This window comes from Periplaneta americana, chromosome 7 (assembly GCF_040183065.1).
Source record: "Periplaneta americana isolate PAMFEO1 chromosome 7, P.americana_PAMFEO1_priV1, whole genome shotgun sequence".
In the NCBI taxonomy this organism is placed as follows: domain Eukaryota; kingdom Metazoa; phylum Arthropoda; class Insecta; order Blattodea; family Blattidae; genus Periplaneta; species Periplaneta americana.
In genome coordinates, this window is record NC_091123.1 from 49,740,697 (window position 1) to 49,756,542 (window position 15,846).

Genomic DNA, 15,846 nt, shown 5'->3' on the forward strand with positions numbered 1-15,846 from the left:
AATGATATTCTGAAGTACGATGCTTTTGTACCGCTCTTCCCAAGCATCTAGAAATTGGGTTACTTATTCAATTAGTAGTATTATGTAGTCCAAAGTTATATCGCTCAACGTAAAGATTAATTTTTAGGTCCTAAAGAATTATCGGTTATGCTTACCATTAGTTAGTTATTAATGGAGAAAAATTCGCTGCGGCGACGGAGATACTCTCTTATAATTTAGATTCATACCACAGTCTAGTATATACAGTCACGAAGCTCAATATGTAATAAACATGCATCCATTGATAGTTGCTAACCACTAGGATCGCTACTATCGCCCCATTACAGACAATGAAAAATAGCACCTGCACAGTTTATTGTTCCTAGCAACCTCACGACTCAAGCTTCGTGACTGTATATACTAGACTGTGTTCATACCTCATACTTATATACCCTCGTCTTTCCCTTTCACTCATTCACTATTTACAACAATCTCTTACTTTTTCCCCCATCTAAAGTGATCAGTATTCCCACATTTAAAACCTAACGACTTAATTTAGATAATTCAAAATTGACACTTTCTATCTCACTTATTTGTACATGCAATGCTTCACTATCCTGGCTAGACTTCGCGTTGTATAACTTTCTCCATTCTCCTGTAACTTCATCCGTCTTAGGCCCAAATGTTTTCCTAAGCACCTTATTCTCGAATACCCTTAACCTCTGTTACTTCGTGAAAGTGACAGTACTAGTTTTACAACCATACAGAACAACGGGTAATATAAGAGTTTTATAGATTCTAACTTTCAATTTTTTCGACAGCAGACTGGATGACAAAAGCTTCTCAACCGAGTAATATTTATTCTGCGTTTAATTTTCTCTCGAGTGCCATTTATATTTGTTACTGTTGTTTCAAGATATCTGAATTCTTCCACCTCTTCGAGGGATAATTTTCAATTTTTATATTTCCATTTCGTACAATATTCCTGTCGCGAGACATAATGACATACTTTATATCTTCGGGATTAACTCCAAAACCTATCTCTTTACTTGCTTCAAGAAAATTACAGTGGTTTCCCTAATGGTTTGTGCTCCTAACATGTTCACATCATTCGCATAGACAAGAAGCCGATGTAACCCGTTCAGTTCCAAACCTTCTCTATTTGTCTGGTCTTTACTAATGACATATTCTATAGTAAAGTTAAAAAGTAAAGGTGTTAGTGCATCTGCTTGCTTAGCCCGCAATGAATTAAAAAAAGCATCAGACAAAAAACTTGCCTATATGGACTCTGCTGTACTTTTCACTGGTACACATTTTAACTAATCGAACTAGTTGCTTGGGAATACCAAATTCAATAAGTATATTATATAAAACCTCTGTTAACTGAGTCATATTCCTTTTTTAAATCTATGAATAACTGATGTAGGTACTGTACATTTTCCTCCGGTATCTGTCGAATACAAAAATTCTGATCAATAGTCGATCTATTACGCTTGAGGATCCCCAAGAATTTCATCTACACGTGGAGTTAATCTTCTCAAAGAATGATAATACGAAATGTGAAGTCTTGATTGTTTAGTCTTTGACGTATTTATTGTAGCAAAATATCAAAAAGTTATTTTACTAATACATGTGGAGTTAATCTTCTCAAAGAATAATATTACGAAATGTGAAGTCTTGATTATTCAGTCTTTGACTTATTTATTGTAGCAAAATATCTAAAGTTATTTTACTAATACATGTGGAGTTAATCTTCTCAAAGAATGATAATACGAAATGTGAAGTCTTGATTGTTTAGTCTTTGACGTATTTATTGTAGCAATATATCAAAAAGTTATTTTACTAATACATGTGGAGTTAATCTTCTCAAAGAATAATAATACGAAATGTGAAGTCTTGATTGTTTAGTCTTTGACGTATTTATTGTAGCAATATATCAAAAAGTTATTTTACTAATACATGTGGAGTTAATCTTCTCAAAGAATAATAATACGAAATGTGAAGTCTTGATTTTTCAGTCTTTGACTTATTTATTGTAGCAAAATATCTAAAGTTATTTTACTAATACATGTGGAGTTAATCTTCTCAAAGAATGATAATACGAAATGTGAAGTCTTGATTGTTTAGTCTTTGACGTATTTATTGTAGCAATATATCAAAAAGTTATTTTACTAATACATGTGGAGTTAATCTTCTCAAAGAATAATAATACGAAATGTGAAGTCTTGATTGTTCAGTCTTTGACTTATTTATTGTAGCAAAATATATAAAGTTATTTTACTAATACATGTGGAGTTAATCTTCTCAAAGAATGATAATACGAAATGTGAAGTCTTGATTGTTTAGTCTTTGACGTATTTATTGTAGCAATATATCAAAAAGTTATTTTACTAATACATGTGGAGTTAATCTTCTCAAAGAATAATAATACGAAATGTGAAGTCTTGATTGTTTAGTCTTTGACGTATTTATTGTAGCAATATATCAAAAAGTTATTTTACTAATACATGTGGAGTTAATCTTCTCAAAGAATAATAATACGAAATGTGAAGTCTTGATTATTCAGTCTTTGACTTATTTATTGTAGCAAAATATCTAAAGTTATTTTACTAATACATGTGGAGTTAATCTTCTCAAAGAATGATAATACGAAATGTGAAGTCTTGATTGTTTAGTCTTTGACGTATTTATTGTAGCAATATATCAAAAAGTTATTTTACTAATACATGTGGAGTTAATCTTCTCAAAGAATAATAATACGAAATGTGAAGTCTTGATTGTTTAGTCTTTGACGTATTTATTGTCGCAATATATCAAAAAGTTATTTTACTAATACATGTGGAGTTAATCTTCTCAAAGAATAATAATACGAAATGTGAAGTCTTGATTGTTCAGTCTTTGACTTATTTATTGTAGCAAAATATCTAAAGTTATTTTACTAATACATGTGGAGTTAATCTTCTCAAAGAATGATAATACGAAATGTGAAGTCTTGATTGTTTAGTCTTTGACGTATTTATTGTAGCAATATATCAAAAAGTTATTTTACTAATACATGTGGAGTTAATCTTCTCAAAGAATAATAATACGAAATGTGAAGTCTTGATTGTTCAGTCTTTGACTTATTTATTGTAGCAAAATATCTAAAGTTATTTTACTAATACATGTGGAGTTAATCTTCTCAAAGAATGATAATACGAAATGTGAAGTCTTGATTGTTTAGTCTTTGACGTATTTATTGTAGCAATATATCAAAAAGTTATTTTACTAATACATGTGGAGTTAATCTTCTCAAAGAATAATAATACGAAATGTGAAGTCTTGATTGTTCAGTCTTTGACTTATTTATTGTAGCAAAATATCTAAAGTTATTTTACTAATACATGTGGAGTTAATCTTCTCAAAGAATGATAATACGAAATATGAAGTCTTGATTGTTTAGTCTTTGACGTATTTATTGTAGCAATATATCAAAAAGTTATTTTACTAATACATGTGGAGTTAATCTTCTCAAAGAATAATAATACGAAATGTGAAGTCTTGATTGTTTAGTCTTTGACGTATTTATTGTAGCAATATATCAAAAAGTTATTTTACTAATACATGTGGAGTTAATCTTCTCAAAGAATAATAATACGAAATGTGAAGTCTTGATTGTTCAGTCTTTGACTTATTTATTGTAGCAAAATATCTAAAGTTATTTTACTAATACATGTGGAGTTAATCTTCTCAAAGAATGATAATACGAAATGTGAAGTCTTGATTGTTTAGTCTTTGACGTATTTATTGTAGCAAAATATCAAAAAGTTATTTTACTAATACATGTGGAGTTAATCTTCTCAAAGAAAGAGAATACGAAATATGAAGTCTTGATTGTTTAGTCTTTGACGTATTTATTGTAGCAAAATGTGAAAAAGTTATTTTACTAATACATGTGGAGTTAATCTTCTCAAAGAATAATAATACGAAATGTGAAGTCTTGATTGTTCAGTCTTTGACTTATTTATTGTAGATAGATAGATAGATAGATACGTGCATTTATTGATGCATATTAAATTATACAAACTCATTGTATACAAGATCCTTCGCACGAGCTCGTACGGCCATTCGTGCTGTAGCTATGCACAGTTTGAGTCTTCAAAACGAAAATAATACCTACTAATAATAAAATAGTGAAACAATAGTTATTATTATTACTACCGTTATCACTGATTACCAATATTATAACTAATCTAACTTTATACCAAATTTCACAAAAATAATACAAATAAAATAAAAGGGAGATATGAAAAACAGACACTCACAGTGACACACACACACACACACACACACACACACACACACACATATATATATATATATATATATATATATATATAGTATAAACAATTCAATTTCTTGTTGAAGCTGCACCAAATAATCCAAATAATAAATATAAAGGTAATACAGTATATAAATAAAAACATACACACGCAATAAAATACAAAAGACACAGTAAATACAAAAAAAAAAGAACATTATCCCCTAATTATATCATTCGCTCAATGTTAATATTACTCATTGCAACACTAATAAATCTTTCCCTTATCCATCGGCTCCCCCCCCTCGGCCAATTCCCCCCTCAACTGACGAACCTTAGCCATAAATTTTCCCACACTGTCACAGGATTTAACGTTATTTAATACAGCGTATGTCGCCAAGTGCCCCCTGCTAGATGTAATGAAGGACTCTGGCAGGAATCGTTTCCTCAGAGCTTCTGTGGCTTCACACTCCGACAAAATGTGGTGTGATGTCTCGCCTCTACCGCAAAGAGGACATATTCTCGCAAAATATCTAAAGTTATTTTACTAACACATGTGGAGTTAATCTTCTCAAAGAATGATAATACGAAATGTGAAGTCTTGATTGTTTAGTCTTTGACGTATTTATTGTAGCAAAATATCAAAAAGTTATTTTACTAATACATGTGGAGTTAATCTTCTCAAAGAATGATAATACGAAATGTGAAATCTTGATTGTTTAGTCTTTGACGTATTTATTGTAGCAAAATATCTAAAAGTTATTTTATTAATACATGTGGAGTTAATCTTCTCAAAGAATAATAATACGAAATGTGAAGTCTTGATTGTTCAGTCTTTGACTTATTTATTGTAGCAAAATATCTAAAGTTATTTTACTAATACATATTAGTGAAGGTTTTCGCCCTTATTATGGGCATCATCAGGCTAATAAGTAGATATCTATGTAAAAGTAAGTGAATCCATGTTAAACATATTGCAATAAACAAGTTTAAAAGTTTAAGACAACAATCAATTAAAAATAAATATTTAAATATGATTGACAAGGTTATATGTAAAATATATTGAAAATTATGCATATTTAATACAAAAAAGTGCTAAAAATTGTCTGTATGAGATAAATTAAAATTTTACGAAGCAATGCTTTTCTATCATCTCTAGGTTGGTCATGGGTAAATTATTAAATGTATAGGGTCGATTGCAGAAACAATATTTAGACAATGTTTAAGGTTAAACAACGCCTAAGTATGGCTGCCACGTTGCGAAGACGATGTTTAATAGTAGACGATGTCTAAAACCGATGTTTAGCTGTCGATGTTTAAACACCGTCTAGAACACTGTTTAACCTCAATATCACACAAGGAACGAGTGTATCAGTGTAAATTCAATGGAGCACGTTAATTATATTGGTGTGTTGAGACGGTCCCGGAGATATTTATTTCTACTTCGACGGCCTCCTCTACGTCGCAATCTTTTGCTTGATCATAGTAATTCTTTTGAGACATATAGAGAAGCAAAATTTAAAGCAAGCTTTCGCTTTCTGTTATTTTCCTCCACGCCACCTTCTTCTTCTCTAAAGTTTCACTGTTGTAGGACTTATTTTCTACAACATCGTAATTTCTTACAATGACCGACAACACGGTCTTTTCTTCCTTTGAAAAGTTCGAAACACGTTTCGCCATTATGCCTGTTGTGAATGTTGTGAATCAGCTGATTTCCATTTGGCGCCCGCGTTAATGAAACGTTTCCATTGGCTCCGCCATTGTTGATCGGCAAAGAATCTAAATGCAAGATACTCCATACTTCTCCTTCCCAGCTAAAACCGTAACTAAAACGGGATCTTACTAAACACCGGCTGAACATTGTTTACGCAACGGAAATTCGTACGTAATTTAGACGTTGTTTAGTTAAACAGTGTCTAAGACTTAAAATCGGTCATCGTTTCTGCAATCGGCTCATACTTTCCGTAATCATTGTGTGAATGTGGGAAAAAAACTGTCAGTAACCACTTGTTTATCTTGTTTATTTAGCAATGGGGAGAACTTAAATATGCGTACTTTTTACAAAAAGTCTACAAAGAACAAAGATATCTGCAAAAAGAATTCTGTCATTAATATCTGGGAAAACAAGTGACGAAAAAATATAACTAGAATCATGAAATTAGCCGTTCAGAGCAGAAGTGGTGTAAGTCAAAATTGGGTAATGAGGTTTAAAGTAAAAATTCTGTAAAATACAGCGCAAGGTAGCAAGTAATTCGTCCTTCGTGCTGTCCACTGACTACTAATCGTTTAAATAAATTAAATATTAATTGCTACTTTGCGCTGTATTTTACAGAATGTTTACTTTAACCCTCATTACCCAATTTTGACTTACACCACTTCTGCTTTGAACGGCTCAAATGATGTAATAACCATGGATGGAAAAAGACAATATGAAATGAAAATTTAGTAGTGTATAATAGACTATGAATTAGGATAAGTTGACAGGGAGTGTGTATGATTACTCAAATAGAAATATGTGTAAAACCAGAATGACTAAAAATTTAAATTAAGTGTAACAATGTTGAAAGGTGTGATAAACCGAAATTGAACATTCTTAAATTATAAATGTAGTCATAAATTAGATAATATACAGGTGTGTTGCAGACAAGTGTTATTTAGCCATATAAAAGGAACAAGTGGATAATTTATATAGATTATAAATAAATATTAAATATGCATAATTTCCAATAAGTTTTACATGTAACCTTGTCGATTATATTTTAATATTTTTTTAATTGATGGTTGTTTTCAACTTTTCAACTTTTAAACTTGTTTATTGCAATATGTTTAACATGGACTTATTTACTTCTACATAGATATCCACTTATTAGTCTGATGATGCCCATAATAAGGGTAAAAACGTTCACAAATAATATATATTAATAAAATAACTTTTGATATTTGCTACAATAAATGTGTCAAAGACGGAACAATCAAGACTTCACATTTCGTATTATCATTATTTGACTTATGGAATACATATAAAATGAATTCAAAATTCAAATTCAAATTCTCAAAGAATATTATTATTATTATTATTATTATTATTATTATTATTATTATTATTATTATTCGATAAGTTACAGTAGCATTTCTACGAATCTATTTGAACAGGATTTTAATACTATCCGTCCATCCTGCTTTACCTGACGATTTAAGTCTTGGTTAATATTGAGTTTTTCATTTTATACAGGATATTAAGTTTGTGGAGAACACTCAGGTTAGTTCAGAAGCAATTACAATATCTGAAATGAGAAATATAATGAAATAAAGAATCCTGTCGCTGTTGCAATATTACATTTTTATCTGTTAGGTGCAGAATTTTTGGCACAGCTTATATTTTGGCGATGTTCTTATAATTGTAGGGTAGGTTACATTAGCGGTAATGTGTGGGTTGGAACGAGTCGACGTGAATCTATATAGCGGAGAACCTCATGGGAGAGCCGTGAAGGCTCTGGCTAGACAAGTGTGCACTTGGTGAATATTAAGGCGGCATATGTATAGTCCGCAGGATGCATTAGAATCTACGTGCAGAACTAACATATTACAAACCTGGAGCTCGCGACTTCGCAGCACTGAATAATGCGGGTCATATAGTCTGCTAGGGGACACGACGCGACGCCCGCCGCCCGCCGCCCGCCGCCGGGTTAAACTGACCTTTACTATGCGTAGAGCTGTAGAAGGGGTCTGAGTCGGACTGACTCACGGTTTGAAATGAACAGAAATTATAATTGAATCGTGTTATTTTTAAAACTCCTGAAGTCACTCATTGTGTCATTTTCGTTTTATGTGAAAAATAAAAGTCGCAGCCTAGACATATCATTTTATGTTGAAACACCGGAAGTCTTGTGCATAGAATGGCCCTGAGGACATCGCATATAGTTGCTTTCGTTTTGAAACTCCATAAGTCGCGGACTTACGGTTTTTCTCAGTGTAACCAATATACAGGATGAATATAAAGGCTTTCCCTGATTATATTTATTTATTTACTGAGTTACTTAATTACTTATTTATTTATTTATTTATTTATTTACTTATTTATACATTTCATCATTTATTAATTCTTTCATTCATTCATTTATTCATTCATTTATTTATTCATTATATTCATTCATTTATACATTTATTTATTTATTTATTCATTTATTAATTAGTTCATTTATTTATTCATTCATTTATTTATTTATTGATTCATTTATTCATTTATTTATTTACTTATTCATTTATTTATTAATTTATTCATTAGTTCATTTATTTATTTATTTGTTTGTTTGTTTGTGTGTTTGTTTATTTATTTAATTATTTATTTATTTATTTTATTTGTATTATGTCCGTCCATCCATCCGTCCGTCCATCCATCCATCCATCTGTCTATCTATCTATTTACTTATCTACTTATTTATTTACTTATTTACTTATTTATTTATTCATTTATTTATTTATCTATTTATTATTTATTTATTTATTTATTTATTCTGGTGGAGTGAAGTCCATCAGACCTTCTCTTACACACCACCAGCAATGCAATACAACAGCAACCTCAGAAAAAGTAGCTGTTGTCTTTCTCTAACTTTTCCAATCATTATCTCCATAATGAAGCGGGCACCACCATAAGTTTATATGATAATAGTAATATACGTTACAAGAGCGGTATGTTGACGTTTTCATGGTCGAGGAAAAGATTGAAAAAGCGAAACGTAGTTGAGCTTTTTTAATTTCCGAGAACATGAAAACAAACATACCGCTCGTGTATTGTACATTATTTTGTGCGAAGATAGTTTATTACATACCTGAAAGACGAATTTCTAATTAGTTACAATGAAATCTCCATGTTGATTTCTGTTTAATGACGCCAACTTCGGAACACCAAAATATCTTTCTTCAACATTGTTGCTGTAAAATGTTTTCTGTTTTTACTATACTCCAGCAGGCCGTGATATACGTCTGTCTTTTTTTTTCCCCAGTCTATAAATGCGAACTTAAAACAAACGGTAAGGTTATGTAATGATTTATTTTTCATTTTAATATTTTAACAATATTATTTATATAACATATTCCAGTAATAACATCGGCATCTGGAATCTCGTTGATTTTTTCACGGCTTCCTTAATGTTACTTGTATCAGGAATGCAATAAGTTTCGTGGAGTAGTAGACTTTACTTAATTTTTGCAAATATTTAAAAACAATAATTAACATTGCAATTTAGGTGAAATTGCAGTGGTAAGTTTCCAATTTATAATTATTACTATGTTAAACGTCTCTAAAAATAATATGTTAAAAGCCTAAAGCAGTAAAATGAATATCGCGCTTAAGCGGTAAGAAGAGGGAAATTGTTATGTGTGTTACGTTGGGAATACTGAATGTGGTATTTCACACTTACCGCGTATTGGTTCTGTGCGGAAAACAAGCATATACGCACGATCTCGCACAAACATATCTTTCATTTTTAGTCTAGAATACTCCACACTACTTTATAATACACAATTACGACTGACACTGTATATGGGAAAAATCATTTTCAGTTTCGAAATTATAGGAACGTTTGAAGAGATATCGATGTACAGGTAAATTGTACTGTCAAAGTTTCATAAATATAAGTGAAATAAACTGATACATTATAAACACAAAAAGTTTTTCAGCAACGTGTAAATTCCATTAAACAGTCTTTGACTGCTACAGTCCCTCTCATTACAATGCGTCCGGGTTGAATATCTCGCTACAAATTGAGGCACTTTCAGCTAAAGTTGCACTAGAATTCCCACCTCTGCCTACTGGAAACGTACGAAATGTTATTCACTTAACTCATTTATGAAAAATTCCATATCTAACTCATTCTGTGGTATGCTTGCAAAAGATAGCTATTGTGTACGTTGGCGGAGGTTGCTAGGGGTTACGCATATATACTGTAGCCTATATCTGGAATTAATTTTACGAAAGGGATAGAAACTCTCATTGTGTAGTTATGTTTGCATGACCTAGGTGGTATGACACTGTTAAAGAAAAATATAATGATATAGTTTAAAAAATCGTAAGCTAAAATCTCGACTATTATAAAATTTATGTACTGTATCAAAGATAAATAGGTACACTTAGGGACGGTTGTATAAACATCGCTGACTGGAGATCAATTTCGTCTAAGATCAATTGTTTTATACAACTGGTTCTTAGGACAGTAAGAAGTTACAGATGAGCCGTTCAGAGCAGAAGTGGTGCAAGTCAAAAATGAGTAATGAGGGTTAAAGTAAACATTCTGTAAAATACAGCGCAAAGTAGCAATTAATATTCAATTTATTTAAACTATTACGGTCTTACTAATAAAAACCCTATATACAGACGTTTAACTGTCTTATACTTATACAATGAGTAGCTCGTTTATAAATCGTGTGCAAATACCTTACTAATAACCACTACATACGTCATGTATAACAGTATAACTGTTACACAGCTACGTCATAGTTTCGTCATAACTTCGTTACGAAAGATAATAGAATATCTGAGGTTCTTTATTGCATCCGGTAGAGCGCTCTAGTGTGGCGTGTTAAATATCGATAGTACAACTGGCTCTAATCGATTACCACACTACATTCTGATCAAAGAGTACAAGCTACTTACTTACTTACTTACAAATGGCTTTTAAGGAACCCGAAGGTTCATTGCCGCTCTCACATAAGCCCGCCATCGGTCCCTATCCTGTGCAAGATTAATCCAGTCTCTATCATCATACCCCACCTCCCTCAAATCCATTTTAATATTATCCTCCCATCTACGTCTCGGCCTCCCTAAAGGTCTTTTTCCATCCGGTCTCCTAACTTACACTCTATATGCATTTCTGGATTCGCCCATACGTGCTACATGCCCTGCCCATCTCAAACGTCTGGATTTTAAGTTCCTAATTATGTCAGGTGAAGAATACAATGCGTGCAGTTCTGTGTTGTGTAGCTTTCTCCATTCTCCTGTAACTTCATCCCTCTTAGCCCCAAATATTTTCCTAAGCACCTTATTCTCAAACACCCTTAACCTATGTTCCTCTCTCAGAGTGAGAGTCCAAGTTTCACAACCATACAGAAGAACCGGTAATATAATTGTTTTATAAATTCTAACTTTCAGATTTTTGGACAGCAGACTGGATGACAAGAGCTCAACCGAATAATAACACGCATTTCCCATATTTATTCTGCGTCTAATTTCCTCCCGAGTGTCATTTATATTTGTTACTGTTGCTCCAAGATATTTGAATTTTTCCACCTCTTCGAAGGCTAAATCTCCAATTTTTATATTTCCATTTCGTACAATATTCTGGTCACGAGACATAATCATATACTTTGTCTTTTCGGGATTTACTTCCAAACCGATCGCTTTACTTCAAATAAAATTTCCGTGTTTTCCCTAATCGTTTGTGTATTTTCTCCTAACATATTCACGTCATCTGCATAGACAAGAAGCTGATGTAACCCGTTCAATTCCAAACCCTGCCTATCATCCTGAACTTTCCTAATGGCATATTCTAGAGCGAAGTTAAAAAGTAAAGGTCATAGTGCATCTCCCTGCTTTAGCCCGCAGTGAATTGGAAAAGCATCAGATAGAAACTGACCTATACGGACTCTGCTGTATGTTTCACTGAGACACATTTTAATTAATCGAACTAGAGTACAAGCTACAGCGATATTATTCTAATAATTCTATGATCTTTGTTCTTCTGTGGTTACAAGGTAACCATCATCATAAAATGACAATGGATACGAACTGCTGTTAGAGGGGCGGCCATTTTTTCGCTATATACAACGCTTAAACAAGAGGTTTCGTGTATATAACTACTGCAAAACAATTCCCATTGTACAGTTACAGCCTGTTTATACGTCCATAGCTTATTCACGGTTTATTAGTAACGTTTTCTGTCTCAACTCTGCATAAGTCTGGTATAAAAACTATACACTTGTTATTAGTAAGACTGTTAGTAGTCAGTGGATAGCACGAAGGACATATTAATTGCTACTTTGCGCTGTATTTTACAGAATTTTTACTTTAAACCTCATTACTCAATTTTGACTTACACCACTTCTGCTCTGAACGACTCAGATCTTGAAGGTTAAATTTCTACTAATTAAATTCCATATTTTCTCTTATAATATAATTTATTTATTCATACTGGTCTCCCCAAGGGCAGGTTTTCACTGCAAGCCCAATATTCTTCAATATTTTCTATTTTATGCCTTTCTCTTTGTGTCCGAATATGATCCACATTATCTTAATATCATCTATCATCTAATATCTTTTTCTACCTCAAACTCTTCTTCCGTTCACCATTCCTTCCAGTGCAGGGGTGCTCAACCTTTTTAAGATGGTGATACTAAGTAAGCGAGAACCATGAGATCGAATGATTTTATCACTTCTTTAGTTAGTTATTTTACGGCACTTTATCAACTGCTCTGGTTACCTAGAGATGAAGATGAGAATTGCTAGCGAGATAAGTCTAGGTCCAGCGCCGTGAGTTAACCAGCATTTGCCCTTAATGGGCTGAGGGAAAACCTCAACCAGATAACTTGTCCCAACCAGGATTTGAACATTGGCCTACTCGATTTACGGTCAGGCAGGCTAACCGTTACTCCATAACGGTGGACTCTAATAGATTTAATAGCACTACATGAATACATAAATTAAATAAATAATCAACAAACGAATTTTTAAGCACTCACAGTGTAATGATATCTTTGAATTTGAATGTCACTCAGAATTTAAGTGACGTCCATGGGGAAACAGGCCTGCAGATGTGACTCAGTTGATCGTGATCGTGATTTATTTTTTTTAGGTAATTCTTAAGTGAAAAGGTTTTTTGATATAGTTGGTTGTCTCTAACATAGCCAAACATTTAAAAAAAACACTCCGCATTATTTGGAGTCATTTTCTATCTTCTGCTCTCCAAGGGCAATCAAGTTCTCCTTTTAAAATTAGTATTTCAGCGCTAAGGAGGACTGGAGATCTATCAACTGAATAATCTTTATTTTTCTGATTAAAGTCTATACTGAATTGTAAAAGGTTATACATTATGGAAAGCTGGAGGGCTTATTAGGTTGCTAAACAGTATGTATGTATTTATTTACACTGCTAGTGGGCAAACACACGGTGGCAGTGGTAACTTAATTACACAGAATAAAAATTAATACACAATACAATTAAAATACACAATACAAATAATATACAATAATTACATTAATAATAATACATAAAATAACCTAATTAATAAATGAACCTAATTTTCTATTACAACCCACATATGCACAGGCCCTACATAAGTTTCACATTGACACTGATAACTCATCTCACTCACTGCACTGGCACTGTGACACATTTCACTGACACTATAAAACACACTATAAATTATCACAGATCGAAACTATTCACTGCCATTTTAAATCATAAATAATGGATAGATAAGAAAAGTATTTGTTTCAGCCGTACAACAAGTTTGAATTGAAAAAATGACCTCGCGAGCACATTTTTACTCGCATGGCGAGAGAACCAAATGTAATTAAAAGAGCACCATAGTGTTCGCGAGCACCAGGTTGAGAACGCCTGTTCTAGTGCATCCTTCAGTAAGCAGTTTCTTCTCAGCCAGTGACCAATAATTCCTTTTTCTCTTCCTGATCAGTTTCAGTATCATTCTTTCTTCACTCACTTTTTCCGACACACCTTCATTTCTTATTGTCTGTCCATTTCACATGCTCCATTCTTCTCCATATCCACATTTCAAATGCTTCTAGTCGTTCTCTTCACTTCGTCGTAATATTCATGTTTCTGCCCCATACAATGTCACACTTCACACAAAGCACTTCACTAATCTCTTTCTTAGTTATTTTTCAAGAGTTTGGCAGAAGATAAAGGCATAAATCCGTTTTCCCCAATCTTTCCTATTTTGTGCTTTTCTCTTACTCTCTGAATATGATCAATATATCTTAACGTTATTTATCATCTGATATCTTCTTCTGCACCGTACTATTCTCTTGTTTACCATATCTTCCAGTACATTCTTCAGTATGCAGTTTCTTCTCGGTCAGTAACCCAGCCAATTCCTTTTTCTCTTCCTGATCAGTTTCAGCATCATTCTTTCTTCACCCACTCTTTCCAACGCAGCTTAATTTCTTATTGTCTATTCATTTCACATGATTTATTCTTCTCATATCCGTATTTCAAATGCTTCTAGTCGCTTCGCTTCTCTTCACTTCACCATATTGTCCATTTTTCTGCCCCATTCATGCCACACTCCACACAAAGCATTTCACTAGTCTCTTCCTACTTTTTACAGAGGTCCGCAGAATATGGTCCGTTTTCTATTAAAAGCTTCCTTTGCCATAGTTATTCTCCTTTTGACTTCCTGGCAGTAGCTCATGTTACTGCTTATTGTAGACCCCAAGTATTTCAAGCTGTCTACTTGCTCTGCTACTTCATTTCTAATTCGTACGTTTACCTTCTTTTACATTATGATAATATTATATTATTGCTTGTACATGGCTCACGTGTCAAAAAGTAATCGTGCATTATTTCATATTTACGTAATTTAATTTTAGAGACTAAATATTGTTTCAACTGAAATACAATTCGAAGCTAGTGAAAGATATATCAAATAGATTCTTTTATTTATAGAGATATGAAGGAAAAGTTTGTTGCTTGTTATGAAGGGTGCTATTCATCATTTCGCTAGCCCGCGCTACGAGCGTGCTAAACTAGCCCCGGCTATCGACTGGTTACTTGTTCGGGATTCATATATCATATCATATCATATCATATCATATCATATCATATCATATCATATCATATCATATCATATTATATCATATCATATCATATCATATCATATCATATCATATCATATCATATCATATCATATCATATCATATCATATCATATCATATCGCTAACATTGGTGTATGAATACGAAAAACATTAGTTCGCTGATAATCCACCTGAAGTCCGCGCTAAGAATGTCTATGAATACGGCCCTAAATGTCTAATCCTCACTGGTTCCTTCACCTCCTAGATTCCAACATTTCAAATTTAAACAATGTGAACCAGTGGTATTGCTTTTATATATAGCGTCCGCCAGCAAATAGGTTTCGTTCATGTTAAGACCGCCGACCTTTTATTGTTATCTATCAACCGCGACTGCCGAGAAGGTTGTGAGTATATCTGTAATATTTTTTTTTTTTAGCCCCGAAACTCAAGATGAATGTTATTTTACAAACAACTTCAAATTGAACCATATCTGCCTAGTGTTACGTTTTCGCAACAGTCTGCATTAGCTATTTTTCTGCAAAAATGCAAAGGAATGAATTACAAAATTAACTTTTATTTAATTGCTGTGTATACTAGAAGAATCAAAGGAGCCTGCAGCACAATAATTAACTTCCATTTCAGTTTCATGTGGCGGTGGAAAAATTATGAAAATATTCAACAAAAAAATGTCTTGGACATAAATGGGTTAATGTAACTTTGGAAATATTGAGATAAGGACAGATGTTTATATGACATTTTT

At 32.6% G+C, this 15,846-nt stretch overlaps 1 protein-coding gene across 1 annotated transcript in view; it reads left to right on the forward strand.

The window, feature by feature from the left end:
- Window positions 1-15,846, forward strand: part of kek2 (kekkon 2) — a 1,284,908-nt gene that overhangs the window by 440,557 nt on the left and 828,505 nt on the right. The window lies entirely within an intron of this gene.